This window comes from Sprattus sprattus (genome assembly GCF_963457725.1).
Source record: "Sprattus sprattus genome assembly, chromosome: 6".
In the NCBI taxonomy this organism is placed as follows: Eukaryota; Metazoa; Chordata; class Actinopteri; order Clupeiformes; family Clupeidae; genus Sprattus; species Sprattus sprattus.
The window spans coordinates 25,450,781-25,465,780 of NC_137925.1; the positions used below are offsets into that span (position 1 = coordinate 25,450,781).

A 15,000-nucleotide genomic window follows, 5' to 3' on the forward strand; every position below is an offset into this window, starting at 1 on the left:
AAGGAGGACGAAATATGTGATTGACATTAGGTCCAGAGGAGAGGATCTCATCTTTCCTTCTAATGCTAAAATGAACAACATTGGTGCTTTAAGAATATTGAACTTCAACTAAAGTAACTGAAAGTTCGCCCCTTTTTAGTTTTTAATCGTACCTTAAATCATGTAGGCTATTATGTGTCTGTCTTTTATAACACATGTATATCACTTTTCCACAATGACAACACATGTTTATCTATACGTTTCCCAATAATAAAATACTTCTGCAAGAAATTTAGATAGATATATCGTATGGATGATGCAAACTCATTGAAGCCTAAATTCAGTCCTCGCCATTGCTACGTCCACATGGAAAGGAATACATTTGTTAATGCATGCTTAATGCATGCTACTGCATGTAACTGTGATCAGGTGTTTGTGTGTTACCATGCGAGACAGATATGCACACAGAGAAACATCAGCAGTTCATATCAGTAATCCTTACCCCCCCCCCCCCCTCTTTTCTCCGTCCCTGTGTCTGTGAGGACAAGTGTGTGTGTGAGAGTGTGCATGCAGGTTTCCAGGCCTTCTCAAATGCATCAAATTTAGCTCATCAGTGTCCCAAACAATGTCCAAAAAGAAGAATTACACCTTTCATGAAAACACAAAAGCATTCATACCGGCGGCTGCTGCTGTGTATCCATCTCATGCCCAGGCTTTCAGCATAATCAGCTGTGTTCAGCACTGAAAGAAGCCTTTGTGACAGAAACAAAAAAAGAACCCCCCTCTCTTTTTCTCTCTGTCTCTTTCCCTCTCGTTCCCTCTGTAAGCTATTTGGCGGAGTGTGTGACTCCAGGATCCTGTTAGTTTGCTCTCAGTGAGATTATTGCTTTTAACATGCACACACATCCTCAAACACACACACACACACACATGCACAAGAGCTTAAACCTCTGCTGAAATATCTCACTTGGGTTCCTTGCTTCCTGTATGAGTCAGCAGTGTTTGGTATGGGGCTGCCGGAGGAGAGATCAGCCTGGTATCTCTCCTGGTTTCTCTCCGCTTTGTGTGTGTGTTTGTGTGTGTGTGTGTGTGTGCGTTTTCCCTCAGTGAGTCAGTGGCAGGGACACAGCATGTCTGGTCTGGTTCTGTCCTGTCACACACACACAGGCACACACACACACACACACACACACACACAGGCAAACATGTATGCAGATACACACACATTGTCGGCCCTGCCACCCTGAGTGCTCCATCCGTCCATGGCCCCTTTCTGTGTTGCGCTGTCCTGAAGGGGATATTATTGTGTAATGGGGCTGATCATTAAGATTACGATGCTGGGCCAATTTTCCATTAACACACACTCATGCTCCATTATGCACGCACACACACACATACACACACACACACACACACACACACACACACACACACACACACACACACACACACACACACACACACACACACACACACACACACAAAGGCTGTGCACCAGGCTCACCATACTCTTTTTACTGGGTTCAGGCAAAAGGGCATGTGCCTCCAACAGGGTACAGATTGTTATAGACCGACAGCCATAAACTTTTCATGATCCCAGAAAGCACACACAGCAATGTAGAACACAAAGCACGGAGAACCAGAGAATATTCACTCACTCATCATCACACTCCTCACATGCTGTGCGTGTGTGTGTGTGTGTGTGTGTGTGTGTGTGTGTGTGTGTGTGTGTGTGTGTGTGTGTGTGTGTGTGTGTGTGTGAATATTCACTCCTCCCATGCATAAAGCTCTGTAGAAAGTATAATGGTTAAAAAGCCTCTGGTGTTTGTATGTACACAAGGTATTTACAAAAGACATCCACACTGTATTTTTGGAATTCTTTATCTTCCATGAGTTAATTTTAGGTTCAACTTTATATGCAGGAAGACTCTAATTTGTTTTATTTTCATGTTGGAAAAAAAGTGTATAAAATATTTTATTTGTATGTTTAATGCATTTGTATGTCAATCTACCAATCACTGAGCAGGGTGAGAGATGGGGTGGGATTGGGCCAAATATTAGCTACAAAAAGAGATTAGCCAATAGAAACAGCTCTTTGGAAAGAGAAGGGACCAGAGAGTCGATTGCTGACTCCCGAAGAGCCCAGAGGAAGACCTGTTGAGCCAAGGGGTTTGAGCCACCGATTGACACCCCATGAGGAACTTGGCTGGCTTTCCTTTCCTTTAAAGTGGCCATTATAGTTTAAAGGCCTCAGCGCTCACAAACCTCTACTCAGACCTGCAACAGGAAATTGATATTTGATGTTTTCTTTTCGTTTAAACAAGTGCAGGCTTAAGCTAAATTTATGCTACTCCGAGCCCTCTCTCCGAACCCTCCCCGAGCACCTCGGAGGGGCTCTCGTACGGGAAGTTAGAAAAATTAGTAGGTGCACGACAGCCTCTCCGAGGTGCTCAGAGAGGGTTCGGAGAGAGTGGTTAAAAATTGGAGAGGCGTTCCCTGTGTCCGACTCCGTGAATCGGAGTAGCATACATTTAGCTTTAGTGATTTAAGTGCAGGAGCGTAATCGGTTTATTTAGCAGTTAAGGAAAGCTTATAGCTGAGACTTAAACATTGTCTTGAGTGCGAAAGGAAATTCAAGTCTTACAACGTAGTAAATTGTTAAACTTTATCTCTTGTGTGGAATTAAATGATCAGTAGACGTTGATTGTAATTTATACTGATTCAAGATGGTTGATCAAACTTTGTAGAAGACAATAGGAAATTGCATAAAAATGGATTGAAACTTAAAACTGTGAAAAGGCATGGATGGTTGGAGGGTTGGAGTGTTGGAGGTTGGAGTGTTGGAGTGCTGGAGGGCAGAGTGTTGGATGGTTGAATGTTGGAGTGCTGGAGGTTGTAGGTTGGAAGTTGGAGAATAGCACTTCAGACTTTCCAGCGGCTACTTCACTGGTAGATACTTCCAGTAGTAGTGTGACGAACCATTATGTTCGTCCGCTTTTCCCAGGTGTCCTGTGTTGTGTGGGTTTTCTGTTTGTCTGCATGGCTGTGTCTCATCCAAGGTGCTGATTGAACCAGGTTCCACCTGCGTGGGGGCGTGTCCTTGGCTTCAAAAGACCTGCTCTTCCGCACACCGGGAGGAACGGACATGCAGCACACTTTGTCCATCGTGTATTTCAACTTCTTTAATAAAATACTCGTACTTCAAAGCTGTGGTTGTACCGTTTCCTTGTAACAATCTGAGCCGGTTGTTACAAGTGGGGGCTCGTCCGAAACAGCCTATTATTATTATTTTGTTACTTCGGAAACGTAAGATCCGCCTTTTGCGCCTGTGTTTTTTCTCTCATTAAATAGCCTACTTGGTTTCGTGGAGGAGCTTTGGAGAAATTGGTAACTGCTAATTATATTCCTGATTTTTGTTTCTGTGTTCTTCTCCTATAACTTCTGAGCTTTTGTAAAGACCGTCGCGTCAGTAAAGTAGTTGAACTTTTGTTGTTGGTTTCGTTTCGATACGCATTTTCCGCGTTGGCATTTAAGCCTAAATTAGTTGTGTTTTGTTACTAGTGATTTTGGTTTGATTGGCCTGTGGGCCTACAAGCATTTCTCATTGGTCTCTATTTTTTCATTCATTGAAGTGAGCGTATAGCTGCGCTGTTCTCTTTGTAGGTACGTGGCCTTTTTGTATCTCAAACAAACGCTTTCCCTGTGAGGTATAAGTCGTTTATTTTTTTTACGAATTAAATTGCTTTGCGTGTCTTTGTTTGCTTAACGTCTTCGCAGTCACGGGGAACGTGGATAGAGCAGTGGTCTCGGGGGCACATTCCAAAGTTTGGCCTGTCTCAGATTGGGGCTTGTCGAACTTCTGGGCTATTGTTGCGTGCATTAAGTACCCGCCACGGCACCCGTGTGAAGCAAGGGTCTGCGATTTATATAACTTGTGTTTTCATATAGCGGGAAAGTAATTGTTTGTGGTTCATTTCGGCTATATCCTGCTGTGTAACATTTCACTTCCTCCTGTTTGACGCTGGTGTGCGCGCTCTCTCTCTCTCTTGTGCGTGCGTGTGTGTGTGCGCGCGCTCTTGTTGGGGCGCTCTCTCTCTGTAATTTCGGGATTACGTCTTCTGTGAGTCGTGATTCATTGTTGGAGAAATTCTCATTGTCCTATTGTTGTGTTGCTAACATGGCCTCTAGTTGGGATAAATTTGTTGATGACCCGTCAGATGAGATTTTTGATAATCTCTCAAAGGTGCAGTTGCTTAAGCTTGCAGATTCTTATAAAGTTGATATTTCTGCTGCTGACAGAAAGTGGAAAGGCACTATTAAAGCATCTTTGAGAGCATCCTTGGTTGAGAAGGGTATCTTATCTGAATTAGAATCAGAGGTACAGAAACCTTCTGTAACTGCTGCTACATCCAGTACTTTTTCGTTTGAGCAGCAGCAGGAGTTACTCTCCATGCAGTTAGAGTCCAAAAAGCTGGAGATGGAACTTGAGATGGCTAAATTGGAGATTGAGGCGAAACGTTTGCAATTAATATCAGACGGGAAACTTGTCCCGCAAACTGTGTCGCATGAAGCCCCTAAATTTCATATGGCCTCTAATTTAAAGTTGGTTCCACCTTTTAATGAGCGAGACTTGGATTCTTTCTTTGCCCTGTTTGAGAGAGTGGCTGATTCACAGGCCTGGCCGAATACTGAGCGCACTCTTATGCTGCAGTGTGTTTTTAAGGGTAAGGCCCAGAGGGTCTACTCTGCTATGTCGCTTGAGGACAGCCGTGACTACCACAAGGTGAAGACGGCTATTCTCAAGGCTTATTCCCTTGTGCCTGAGGCCTACAGGCAACGCTTTAGAAACCTGAGGAGACGTTCTGACCAGACATATGTTGAGTTTGCCCAAGAGTTAAAGTTGCAGTGCCAACGTTGGTGTTCTGCCTCTGAAGTTGAAGGTTATGAGGAGCTTTTCAATCTGATGTTGCTAGAGCAGTTCACGAATACTCTACCTGTTCAGTTGGCGACATACATCATGGAGCATGATATGACCACTGTTTCAGAAGCAGCTGTTCTTGCAGACGACTATGAGTTCACACATAAGGCTCGGGCATTTCCTCAGGGTAGGTCTGACTGGCATCAGAGGGGTGCAGGTGGTCCTGTGCCATTCCCACATACTGTTTATTCACCTCCTGAGAATGTGGGGCGGCCTTTCAGCAGACGAGAGCCTACTGCCCAGTCAGATTCAGGCAAGAGGTGTCATTACTGTCTAGGTAGTGGGCACTGGAAACCTGATTGCCCACTTTTGAAGCAAAGGGCTAAGCCTCGTGCTGGGCCTGAGAAGTCCTCTCGTCCAGGTCAATTCTTAAGTGTTTGTTCACAGTCTGATGAGGAAAATTTTACTCAGACCCATTACTCGCCCTTCATTTCTGATGGTGTTGTTTCCCTTCCAGGTCATACAGAGGCAGTTCCTGTTAAAATCCTGAGGGATACTGGTTCCTCTGAGTCTTTCATCTTGCAGTCTGTGCTACCCTTTGATGTCCATTCCGACACAGCAAATAGTGTCTTGGTTCGTGGTTTTGGTCCAGGCACCTTCGCTGTCCCGTTACACCACGTGAACTTGCGGTCACAGCTAGTGCAGGGGGACGTATGTTTAGGGGTGTGTTCGTCTCTGCCTGTAGATGGCGTCGCCGTCGTGATTGGCAATAATTTGGCCGGTTGCCATGTTTGGGCAGAGTCTGCTTTGCCCCTGGTGACCTCAGAGACACCCTCTCTTTCAGGGGTGTCTGGTATTCATGCACAAACCCTCCCCAATGTCCTCCCCAATTTGGCTATAAGCCAAACCCTCCCCAATGTCACCTCTGCTGGTGTGGTTACTCGCGCTGCTCGCCGTGCCGCCGAAGAGCAGGGTGTTGATGGGGAGGCTGGTTACACCCCGGAGCCCTGGCTCTTGTGGGAAAACCTTCCCACATCGGTGTCGCGGGGAGAGCTAGCGAATGAGCAGAGACTAGACCCTTCCTTAGAACCCCTATTTAGCCGGGTTAACTCAAAAGAGAAGAGTGACCATGTGTCCACTGGCTACTTTGTGCATGAGGGTGTCTTGGTGAGAAAGTGGACTTCACACACGGGTGAGAAAAGTGGCGAACTCCTGGTGCAGGTTGTTATTCCGGAAAGACTTCGTCCACTTGTTTTGAAAACTGCACATGGCGCTATGGGCCACGTGGGGGTTAAGAAAACGTATGATTATTTGATGCGTTACTTTTACTGGCCACGGGTCAAGCGAGATGTGTCCAAGTATATCAAGTCCTGTCACACCTGCCAAATGACAGGGAAGCCCAACCAGATTATCAAACCTGCACCTTTGTTGCCCATTTCGGTTGCGGCCAGCCCGTTTGACCATCTCCTCATTGACTGTGTGAGACCTCTGCCTAGGTCTAGCTCGGGTCATGAGTACCTCCTCACAGTGATGTGTCAGACCACTCGCTATCCTGCCGCTTATCCCCTCCGCTCAATTAAGGCCAAGTCCATTGTGAAGGCGTTGTCTCAGTTTATTTCAATTTTTGGGATACCAAAGGTAATCCAGTCAGATCGTGGCTCGAACTTTTCCTCGCGTGTTTTTGCAGAGGTTTTACGCCTACTCCGAGTGAAGCACAGCCTCTCTACTGCTTACCATCCCCAGAGCCAGGGAGCATTAGAGCGGTTCCATCAAACATTGAAGTCCCTTCTTCGTGCCTATTGCGTGGAGCTGGCTCGGGATTGGGAGGATGGTCTGCCGTGGCTGTTGCTGGCTGCGAGAGAGGTCACCCAGGAGAGCACCGGGTTTAGTCCAAATGCCCTAGTGTTTGGTCACTCTGTACGAGGGCCTCTTGCTGTGTTGCAGAGTCAGTGGGATGTGTCTGCGCCTCCAAAGAATCTGACGGATTATGTTAATGGTTTTAAGCGGAGGTTGTCTGAGGCTTGGCGGGTAGCTCGGGTGAATTTGGAAAAGGCACAAGGCAGAATGAAACGGCTCTATGACCGTCGTTCTGAACAGCGGGTATTTCGTGAAGGGGACCGTGTCCTGGCGTTACTCCCTGTCACGGGATCACCGTTCCATGCTAAGTTTGGTGGCCCCTACCTGGTGGTGAAACAAGTGTCTAGTGAGAATTACTTGATTGCAACTCCAGATAGGCGCAAGTCCACGCAACTAGTCCATGTTAACTTATTAAAAGCTTATCATGCCCGTGATATGGTGAAGCCTGTTCTTTTGGTTAGTGCCCCGGGGTCTGCTGATATCTCTCCTGGCAGCTTGCGTTCCTTTGAAGGGGGGGATGAGCTGCGCGGGCCAGATGATGCTGTTTTAAGTGCAAGGTTGCAAAACTCGGAGTCACTAAAAAACTTGGAGCAAATCCTCAGTCACCTGCCAGAGACAAGGCGGTCGGAGTTGATTGCTCTTGTTCAGGAGTATAAGTGTTTGTTTTCAGACAGTCCATCTCAAACTCACGTCATTAGCCATGACATTGAGGTGGGGAATTCAGACCCTATTAAACAGCGCTTCTACAGGGTCTCTGTGGATAGACAGAGGCAGCAGGAGACAGAGGTGCAGTATCTGTTAGAAAATGACCTTGCAGAGCCCTCTACCTCCAGCTGGGCTTCTCCGTGCATTTTGGTGAACAAGCCTGACGGTACGTTCCGGTTTTGCACGGATTACCGTAAGGTCAACGCCATCACCAAGCCGGACTCTTTCCCGCTACCTAGGATTGAGGACTGTGTGGATCAGGTGGGAGGCGCTCGCTTTGTGAGCAAGTTCGATCTACTCAAGGGATACTGGCAAGTCCCTCTCACAAAGCGAGCACAGGAGATCTCCGCCTTTGTCACACCTAAAGGCCTTTACTCTTATAAGGTAATGAGTTTTGGTCTCCGGAATGCCCCGGCCACGTTCCAGCGACTAATGAACCGAGTGGTCTCTGGTCTGGATGGGTGTTCGGTTTATTTGGATGATGTGGTTTGTTTTAGTGACACTTGGGAGGGTCATTTGGTTCACATTCGGGCTCTGTTTCAGCGTTTGGCAGAGGCTAACTTGACGGTGAACCTCGCTAAATGTGAATTTGCCAAAGCTACAGTGACCTACCTAGGAAAGGTTGTTGGCCAGGGCCAGGTGTGCCCTGTACGGGCTAAGGTGGAGGCGATTGATCGCTTTCCTCCTCCAACCACAAAGAAAGAGCTCATGAGGTTTTTGGGTATCGTGGGGTTCTACAGGTGTTTTTGTAAGGCTTTCTCCACAGTGGTAGAGCCTCTCACTTCTTTGCTGAGGTCTTCTGCCAAGTTTGTGTGGTCTCAGTCCTGTCAGGCCGCGTTTGAAGCTGTCAAACGCCTTCTGACAACAACCCCTGTTTTAGCGGCTCCTCAATTCACCAGGCCTTTCAAGCTTGAGGTGGATGCGAGCAATGTTGGAGCTGGAGCGGTGCTCCTACAAGAGGATGACAACGGCCTTAATCGGCCTGTGTGTTATTTCTCCAGGAAGTTTACTTCTTATCAGTTGAATTATCCTGTGATTGAAAAAGAGGCTCTTGCCCTCATCTGGGCGTTGCAGCACTTTGAGGTATATGTTGGGGGATGTGCGTCTACACTGGTGGTATACTGCGATCACAATCCCCTGACATTTCTGAATTCCCTCCAAAACCCCAACCAACGGCTAATGCGTTGGTCATTGTTTCTGCAGCCTTACCATCTTGACATAAGACACATTAAAGGATCAAATAATGTCATTGCGGATGCGCTCTCCCGCGCTCCAGTTTAATGTATTGTCTGTATACCCTTATAACTTTTGTGTCTTCTGCCTTTAGCCTCCCAGGGCCCGGGTTGGGCTGTTGTTGCAGAGGGGACAAGGGTTAGTGGGGGTAAAGATAAGTATAAAATATATAATATTGTATGTTAAATAAGGTAAGGTAAGATTGTTAGTGATGGTCACGTGGTGTTACATGTGGGTGCTTATGGTTGTCACTATAGGCTGGCTATTCTGGCCATGAGTATTATAGTCGTTATTTATGCAGGCCTGCATTCTGTGTACATTCTGGGTTGTTCTGCACTCTATCTGCACTCTGTGTGCATTCGGTTCTGTGTTATTCTCTGCATTCTCTGTTGATTATTGGTGTTGTTGTACGTTGACCCGTTACGATCAACTTTTCTAAGGGGGAGGGTGTGACGAACCATTATGTTCGTCCGCTTTTCCCAGGTGTCCTGTGTTGTGTGGGTTTTCTGTTTGTCTGCATGGCTGTGTCTCATCCAAGGTGCTGATTGAACCAGGTTCCACCTGCGTGGGGGCGTGTCCTTGGCTTCAAAAGACCTGCTCTTCCGCACACCGGGAGGAACGGACATGCAGCACACTTTGTCCATCGTGTATTTCAACTTCTTTAATAAAATACTCGTACTTCAAAGCTGTGGTTGTACCGTTTCCTTGTAACAATCTGAGCCGGTTGTTACAGTAGTAATAAGAAAACCTGTGATGACAAGGAAACAAACTTCTGTCACAGATGTGGTGAGGATGGCCATTTTGCAGTTGCCTGTACCAATCCTGATAACCAGACCAAGGTGGTCCAATGGCTTATCTTGCTCTCCCAAAGGTCCTGGCAGCACAACTAAAGAGGGAGAAAGAGAGTGGCAGTGGTGTCTGTTCTCTGAAGACAAGTGCTCTAAAAACGCTGACCATAAATGGGCTACCTAAACGGTTGGTTGGTCGTTACTTTCTTGTGTTAGTTAAGATGAGACCCCTTATAGACACCTGGTTCACAGGTCACTGTTATCTTTGAAGATTGGTACTGAAAGTATATGAGTGATGTGCTTATTGTGACTCTAGCTATCCATATAGTAACCCTATGAGCACAGTCTATACCAACTAAACTGGTCTTGTTTGTATCATGTATTTACCACCGGATGTCTGTATATCATGTACATCTACCAAATGCAGGCTGTGTACAACACTTGATGTTTCCCTTCCCCTTCTGCCACACAACCCTCCCCCATCCCCCCCTTCCTATCTCCACCGCCGACCTCAAGCAGATAGGTTCCTCCCTTATGTGCCGTGGTTCTGCTTAAGGTTCCTTCCTGACTAACAGGAGTTTTTCTTGCCCCTGTTGCCATTGTGCTTGCACTAAGGGGGTTAAGGCTCTGGGCTCTGCAAAGCGCCTTGAGACAATTGTATTGTTATGGCGCTATATCAATAAAATTGAATTGAGTTTTATTGAATTGAATATAGGGCCTATGTGGTAGTGAATATGGGATTCCCAGCAGATGTGTTCCTGAATCTCAGTGCTGGCTTTGATGTCCAGTCCAAAGAGGCAGGGCCAGATGCCTGTGACTAGTGCGAGTCTGTTTCAGTGATTGGCACAGATTGCCATCACTGTGTAAGGAAACCAGGGCTGCTGATCTCTCTCAGACTTTAGGTCTCAGGGCAAGTTGTATGACAGAACAAACAGCATTGTCTATGCCTCTATGCCCCTGATTTTGGCAATGTACATTTTACTGTGGTTGCTTACACTCCACAGGACTCTCTGCATGGTACCTGGAGGCAGGGTGAATGGGCTAGAACCTAACCACTGTACACTGCCAACATCAGGGGCATAGAAGCATAGACAATATATATATTAGATGCTTCAACCGTAAGCATTTCATTTGAATGTGGTTACTTACACTCCACAGGACTCTCTGCATGGTACCTGGAGGCAGGGTGAATGGGCTACAACCTAACTTGGTTGAAGCATCTAATATACATAGTAGATCCGTTACTAGCTGTAGTACTCCTGCAGCTGATGGTAGTGTTGAAATCTATAGTACAGGTAGAGTGTTTCCCTGTCCACGTTTGGATTAAGTCACAAAGACAAATTATTATACCAATTCAATTTAATTCAATTCATATCAATTGTATTTATATAGCGACAAAACAATACAATTGTCTCAATACCAGTGAGACAGTGATAGGTGGTTTGCATCCTGTAGACCCTGTTGTTTCAGGCCCAGAAGGTTTGAAGCACCAGACAAACTTGATTACAGTCTCTTGAACTTTGGCAACTCCCAAGTTCCAGAACATCGTAAAGAAGATGCCAAATGCTGGACAAGATAGCTGATGTCTTTCCATGACTGTGATGTGAGATTGGCCGAAGGAATTGAGCCCTGAACAGAAACAGAAGGCACTTCCAAAAGCTGTTAGCAGTCGGAATGATCAAAGACTCGTGAAGTCCTTATGCATGAGCAATCGGGATTGCAAGGAAAAAGAATGGGAGTCGATTAGTGCACACTCAACTGAAGAACAACGCCACACCAGTATACCACTCTGCATATCGACGACGCTTTGTTGGCGAGCAAGTGGTTAGTTATCAGTTCTAGAGTTGAGGAGTGCCTTCAACCTGCCAGAGTGTGATGAAGAGAATAGGACGACACCCCATCACCTGGAGTGAAAGCCATCTGCCGGGCAGGTTGAGGTTGAGGAGCCTGTAGACGAATCACTAAGGTCTGCCGTCCAACTGGGGACATCCAGAATGTGCCCCAGATACCAGTGCTTATCTGGAACATTTGCAACTCTGAAAACCAACTGATCAATGAGATCTGAAGATCACCAGATCACTGTCATAAGTCCAGGGCCAAGTCCAGGAAATACTCAACAGACCCCTCCTGTTGATACTCTCGACCATAGAAAGAAGTGTCAGTGGAGTCAGCATATCTGGTCCCATGCCTACAACTGCACTGCCTGTGACGCCACTGGCTATTTTCCCTTTTATCTCATGTCTGGGAGAGGGGCCAGACTCCCAGTTGACATCTGCTTTGGTCTATCAGCTGATGATGATCAGATTCCTCCCGCTCAGTATGTGGCACAGTTGACAGAGGATTTGAAAAGAGCTTAGCCTTTAAAGGCTGCCCATGACACACCTCAGCGGAACGGGACAGAAGAGTGGGTTTCTAGGGTTCCACTGAGGAACTTATGACTGAAGGGGAGGCATAAGATCCAGATCTGCAGACGGAACTGATATGACAGACAATAGAGTTCCAGAACTAGATTAGCTGCAGACGGAAATTATATGACAGACAATAGAGTTCCAGAACTAGATTTGCTGCAGACCGAAATTATATGACAGACAATTGATAGTTTTCAGTGACGTCACTACAATTATTAGCTGGCGGGCAAAAAGAACAGCGAAACAGCTAGAAACAGTGGAAAACTTCGAGCAGTGCCTACTCAAATATGATTGCCATCAACCACAGACCGTACCACTATAGCCAGACAGAAATTATTCAGAAGGGAAAACAAATTAGGAACTTGTGATACATTTACTGCAGGTGTCCTGACATTTTTATTTCGTTAACCTCCCCAAAGTCCCTGTCTGAGCTCCAGTGTGGAGATATTTACATCTATCTAATAGAAAATCCGTCCCCATACACATCTCAAAAACTGAAAGCCTACAAAAGCACAGATAGTTATTTAATTTTCAGAAGTGGTTGGGTTCACAACGATGTCATCTGGAAGGTGAAAACTAAAAACCATCTTCATAATCAGAGCAAAGATGAGTGCCATTTAATAGCTAGGTAGGCCCTACCAGCTAGCGAGGTACCTGCTGTAAGCTAGCAGCCGTTAGCCTACCCAACGATGTCCTTTATTATTTGACACAATTCCCTGGTTTAAAAAAGTACGAAACCCTGGTCTGGCGAATGACAACTTAAAGAATCTTCCCATATATTTTCTACTGACATTGTAGTATTACTAGTTGAATGACAAAATACACTAGCCTAGCCTACTTGCTTGCTTAGGTACATACTGTAGGTAGAGCAGCAACTGGGTAATCCAATTTGAATCGTGTGGATGCTTTGTTTCTTGTCTTTATTACTTGATCTATTCCCATTTTAGGTAGTTATTCTGATAAATTAGGCGACCAGAACAGGGTGACTGCTTTTATTTCCAGCTCCAAAAGTAAGGCTACTGTACTGTGTGTCCGAGAAAAGTTGACCCAGAAGACGTCTTCGTACAATCAGCTGTCAGCCACGGCGAAATCATTTTTTTTTTTTATCAGCTGGCAGGAGCGTGGGCGGGTTATAAATGCGATAAAAACTAAATTCAGGCTTGTCTCCTCGCCGATTTAAACAGCCGACCGAGCAACAACTGTCTGGCATTTTACTAACTTATATTAAAAGAGCTTGAAAGGTGGGTGGTTCCTGTATTAACTCCCGTGTTAAACAGCTGTGGAACGTCTTTTTTGCCCACCAGCTGGTCATTCTGACGTCAGCTGAAAACTATCAATAGAGTTCCTGAACTAGAAAGCGGTTAGTTCTCAGCCTCACATAAATTCAGATGAAGATGGGACTGTTGAGGGTGATGATAAGAACCAAGTGTCAATTAAGTTAGATCCTGTAGAGAAGAGAAGGGTTAAGCCAATTGGTCGACTTACCTATGACAGACCAGGAAGGATCAATTAATAGAATCAATATTCTCTTTATTTATTTATTCTGAATAGATAGAAAAGATCTGATGAGGACATCAGATGTTTAGACAGATTAAGCCCTGTAGAAATTAAAATGGGTCATTTTTCTTTTGTGTTTGTATGTATCTGTATTTCAAATACAGATCTACACAGTGTTTTTGTCATTCTTGATTTCCAGTGAATTCAATTTTAATTTAGTTTAACTATATATTCTAGACTCATAGAGGGGACTAAAGAGCCATTTAATGACAGGGGTTCATTAAGCAGTTAATTAGAGTTTCCACGGAGGACCAAAACATGTCTTCAGTGTGAAGGTGAAAGCTGTAATGAGTTTAATTAGTTAAATGATAAAGTCAAATGATTGCTTCTTTTACTTGAAGAACATTTTAAATACATTACATTTTTTATTTGGATTCCTGGAAAGGAAATTTAATTCTCATAATATAGTTATTAGTTCAACTTTATCTCGTGTGGAATTAATTGTTAGAGTAATGATTTAGTGGGATCCATTAAGGCATAAAGGAAAATAACTCTAATATATATTTTTATTTAATTTAATACAGTACATTTACATTTAGTTTAATGGATTATGAAAAACACAGTTAAGAAGATATTAGAAACATTAGATTTAACATAAAGGTTTATAGAACCCAGGGCGTCACTTGCAGTACCACATACAGTATAATGAGCTGGGGGCGTTACATGCATAATCCCTCATTCACTTGTTTACCCATACAGTGTACTCATTCTTACATACTCATTCTACCCCCCACTCACACACTTGATCACTGATTCACTCACTCACTCCATTACTGATTAACTCACTCACTCAGTGATTTACTCACTTACTCACAGATTGACTTAATCACTCACTCACTCACTCACTCACGCACTCACTCACTCTCCCACTCACTCACTCCATCACTGATTCACTCACTCACTCCATTACTGATTAACTCACTCACTCAGTGATTTACTCACTTACTCACAGATTGACTTAATCACTCACTCACTCACTCACGCACTCACTCACTCTCCCACTCACTTACTCACTCCATCACTGATTCACTCACTCACTCCATTACTGATTAACTCACTCACTCAGTGATTTACTCACTTACTCACAGATTGACTTAATCACTCACTCACTCACTCACGCACTCACTCACTCTCCCACTCACTTACTCACTCCAATACTGATTCACTCACTCACTCCATTACTGATTAACTCACTCACTCAGTGATTTACTCACTTACTCACAGATTGACTTAATCACTCACTCACTCACTCACTCACTCTATCACTGATTTACTCACTCACTCACTCACTCACTCACTCACTCACTGATGTACTCACTTACTCACTCATTCCATCACTGATTTACTCACTCACTCACTCACTCACTCACTCTATCACTGATTTACTCACTCACTCACTCTATCACTGATTTACTCACTTACTCACTCATTCCATCACTGATTTACTCACTCACTCACTCACTCACTCACTCACTCTATCACTGATTTACTCACTCACTCACTCACTCACTCACTGATGTACTCACTCACTCACTCACTCACTCTATCACTGATT

At 44.9% G+C, this 15,000-nt stretch overlaps 1 protein-coding gene across 1 annotated transcript in view; it reads left to right on the plus strand.

The window, feature by feature from the left end:
- LOC308367086 (neuronal acetylcholine receptor subunit alpha-3-like) overlaps window positions 1-15,000 on the plus strand; it is a gene marked incomplete at both ends in the record, with an annotated part of 45,585 nt that overhangs the window by 389 nt on the left and 30,196 nt on the right. The window lies entirely within an intron of this gene.